The sequence below is a fragment of the Hipposideros armiger genome, unplaced genomic scaffold (genome assembly GCF_001890085.2).
Source record: "Hipposideros armiger isolate ML-2016 unplaced genomic scaffold, ASM189008v1 scaffold_987, whole genome shotgun sequence".
In the NCBI taxonomy this organism is placed as follows: Eukaryota; Metazoa; Chordata; class Mammalia; order Chiroptera; family Hipposideridae; genus Hipposideros; species Hipposideros armiger.
Window position 1 is genome coordinate 43,705 of NW_017732337.1, and position 4,008 is coordinate 47,712.

At 34.6% G+C, this 4,008-nt stretch overlaps 1 pseudogene; it reads right to left on the bottom strand.

The window, feature by feature from the left end:
* Positions 1 to 384: 384 nt before the first annotated feature.
* Positions 385 to 820, bottom strand: LOC109375706 (60S ribosomal protein L26 pseudogene; annotated as a pseudogene).
* Between the last annotated feature and the right edge of the window lie 3,188 nt (positions 821 to 4,008).

The window sequence follows — 4,008 nt, forward strand, 5'->3', positions numbered from 1 at the left end:
ATTGATATGAAAAGACAAACACAATAGGGATGTAAATACAAAGTATGGATAGGTAATTAAAAGAAGAATGTTCAAAGGCTAAAAAAGATCCAAAAAGATACTTAACCTTCCTAAGTAATCAGGAAAATGCATTAAAAATTATATGTCTCTTTATACCAACGAATGGAGAGAAACTGAAACATTGACACACTTTTTTTAGGAAACATTTCCAATTTTTATTCATAAAATTATTCAAAATGGCAAAAGTAGATGTACAGAGCTACATATAGCAGCAATAACAAAACAGGAAGGAAACAAAATATTCCAAAGATACCTTGAAAAGTTTCAAAGGAATATGTACCAGGCTAAAAATCTGTGAAAGCATAGTTGCAAAACAGGTTGTATTCATTCCTGCTTTTTCTCAGTAAGTTCTTCCTTGTACTGCCTTTCTCTTTTCCAACTTGTGGAGATTTGGCTTTGCGTTCAACAATTTTTTTCCGATCTTTGTCCAGTTTTAGCCTGGTGATAACCACCTTGCTTAAGCGAATGCCCTGTGGACAGTTGAGCCATCAGCCTTCTCACACTGCACCCCGTTCGATGTAAATGCCATACTTCTTTTGGTACAGCTGGACTGCCTTGCCAGTTTGCTGACCTTTGCAGCATCCTCGAACTGCATGGGCCTCATCGTCCTTGTGGATGGGCATGGTACAGACATCATACTTTGGCCGCAGCTCCTGGGAAAGCCGGGACGACCTCATCTTCCAGATCATGCGCCATGGGGCATTAAAGTGGGTTTGAAGTTTTTGCTGTGGTCCAAGGTCTCAGAGAGGTTGGACTTCATAGTGATTGTCTATCTGGTGCCAGAAGTGTCCACTTACCTTTTTTATCTTAAATTTTTATTTCATTTGATCCTCCCCCCACAATGAATATGTATTATTTACATAATCAGACAAGCTGTTATTTTTATTTTAAAAATGAAAATAAAAACAAAATGCGAACATAGGCAATTATCAAAAGAAAAAAGCAACTTGAAAATAAAAATTAAACATTTTTTATTTCACTAAAAATCAAAGCAATGTTAATTAAGGTAATATCTCGTATCACATAAAAAAATTTTAGGGATAGAAAATATTGGCAATACTCAGTAAACAGATGTAACCTGTTCTGTTTAGACTGTAAGTGGATAAGAACTCTCTGTAGGAATTTGAACATAGATATAAAATATTTAAACAGATACAAACTTCTTAATCAACTGAATTTCTAGGAGTTTATGCTAAGCAAATAACTGGGGGATTTGGGGGTTTAGCTGTAATATTGATTGCTACAGTGTTAATCACATCCAAGTTGCTACCTGCACACTATAAGATATAACCTTGGCTAAATAAATTTTGATAAAGTCATTTGATAAATATAATATGGTGTAGTAAAATCACAATCTTAAAAGAAATCAAAATCTGAATAAGGATATGGGAGGATGATCACAACATTGTAAGTGATAAAGAAAATTACAAAATTATGAAATATAGGGTTTATTTTTTAAGAGGGAAAATATATATATATATATATATATATATGTATATGTGAACAATGGTTATCTTTGTGTTTAGGAATTTTTAAATATTTTAAATACTAAATATAATTTTTCATGTTCTAAATATATATATATATATATATATATATTATAGATACTTAGAGAAAATTTACAGATTTCTAAATGTGCACATATTACTTTTGCAACTAACAATACACGTATGTGTGTGTAGACAAGAAAAATTCAATAAAACTGAACAAAGGACTATGGGTAATTGTTTTTCTCACAACTTTCTTTAGTGTCATTGACATGTCTTTTAAATAAAATAAGAGTACCACTGAGTAACACTGTCTTGGTGATTTGTATTCTTTCCTTCAGAATTTAGGTTTGGGTAATCATTTCCATTAAAAAGCCCATAGTAAGAATCTGACCAGGATGAAAAAATCAATATTGAAGCTGAAGAGGAAAGCCAGGGGGCTACAGGGAAATAACAACTTTATACTCTACCAGTTGAATGGCAATTAGGTGAGTACACACTTAAGTCAATACATTATTTGAGCAAAATTATAATTTGCCTGAATCCCATGGGCAGGCTCACTGGTGGCTACTTTGTAATTCTGTACTGCCTCACCACTTCCTTTCTCAACCTCGACATCATAATCGCTCACTCGTCTCTCAAACTAGCTCCCTTCTGTTAAGAAAGATGTTTTGTATTTTTGTTTATTTTTTCCCTTTCTTTCGATTTCAGCAACAGTTAAGCAAATGGCCTGAGAGGTATATCAGCTGGCCTAAAGAAAGGGAACTTTCTTTAGGAAGCAAACACTAAATGATGTGATTGCGTAAATGATGAGATATCTTTCCATTTAGCTGATTACAGGGACATCTGAATTACGTAACAAAGATAGATGTCTGCACTTACACAAACACCCTAAAATGTGTTGGTGTAGCAGAATTTAATACTGACATATCCAACACCATCTATACAGCTGTCAGTTGGGTCACTTGTATTTCTAATGAAAACCACACCAGCAGGGAGGACACACACACACACACACACACACACACACACACACACACACACACACGAAAAAACCTAACGATTGCTCAGATGTGCTCTTTCAACTTGAATAACAAACATTTGCTAACAAATTCCTGCAATAATGAAGAACAGTTTATTTGGGGTATTTTTAGGGAGAGTGAGAGCAGCGGTATTAGTAAACTACATATGTAAAGATGTGGCCACAAAAGATGTGTTATGTTCTAATTTTGAATAAACCTCTAAAGTATTATAATTTCAAGCCTCTAAAGCAATTTCAAATCCTTATGTATTATATAGAACTGAGATGATGTCATCTCTTCATAGTGCTAGCAAAGATGGCATTAAAATATTCTGTCATCGATTTAGGTGTCACTTTTTTATTTTAAGAAAATAAAAGTTACAAAATATATTAAAAATCCCCCACTCAAAGTCTATCACACACACACACACAAACATGGGAACATACACATACATACATACATTTACTATCAATTAACTGTTTACATAATTATGCAAATGGTAATGTTGCACAAACATGTGTTCTATGGAAAATTCATATCCTTTGCTTTCCCCAGCTTCTAAATTACAAAAGTGCATGCATAAAACCACTTGTTCAATTAGGTATGTTCTTAAGAAGTAAAAGGATTAGAAGAAAGAAACGAGTTTCCAGGGCATTTCTGAAACCCTTTGGAAATAAAAACAGTGATGTTTCAAAAATAATGAAACATTCACTTCATTATTTTTGAAACAACAGAAAATTTAAAAACCTTTACACAGAGATAGAACTAGATTGTTTTTATAAATGGCAAAGCTTCGATAATTCTTATCCGGGTCCTCTGACACTGAATATCTTTGCCAGGAGGCCTTTCCAAAGATGCGCAGCTGGATGGGAACCACCCAAGAGACACCTGAGCATTCAAGGTGGTAAAAGCTGAGCTTTGTCTAACTTTCCAAAAGGGCTGTGTTGACGGTGCCTAAGACAGGGACATAATGTTCAGGTCTTCAAAATTTCATTCCCAAGCACACCTGCCTAGCCCTTAAGGTTTATAAGACACTTTTGTGCATACTTACATTTTGTATACAATTTAACAACCCTCTGAGGGCAGAAAGGAAATTTGTTTTTAATATCACTTCAAACATGTGAGGAAACTGAGGCACACATGAGCTAACGGGGTTGCATGGACTCATGAAGTGAGCATCAGAACCAGAGCACCGGCTTCACTCTGACCCCCAAACCTTTGCTCCTTCCAATGTATTCAACATTTCCGAGTGCTCGGAAATGTTACACTACAAGGTGTTGCCCCTGATTTTCTAAGTCAGAGTTTCAGAGGATAAATCTTAGGGAAATATATATTTTAGCAAACTCTCCAACTGATGCTTGTGTGCTACTAAGTATGTTACCATTTTGTGAAATTATTTGCCAATTTTTGTGGAAGTCACTTTTTAAAATACACAACAA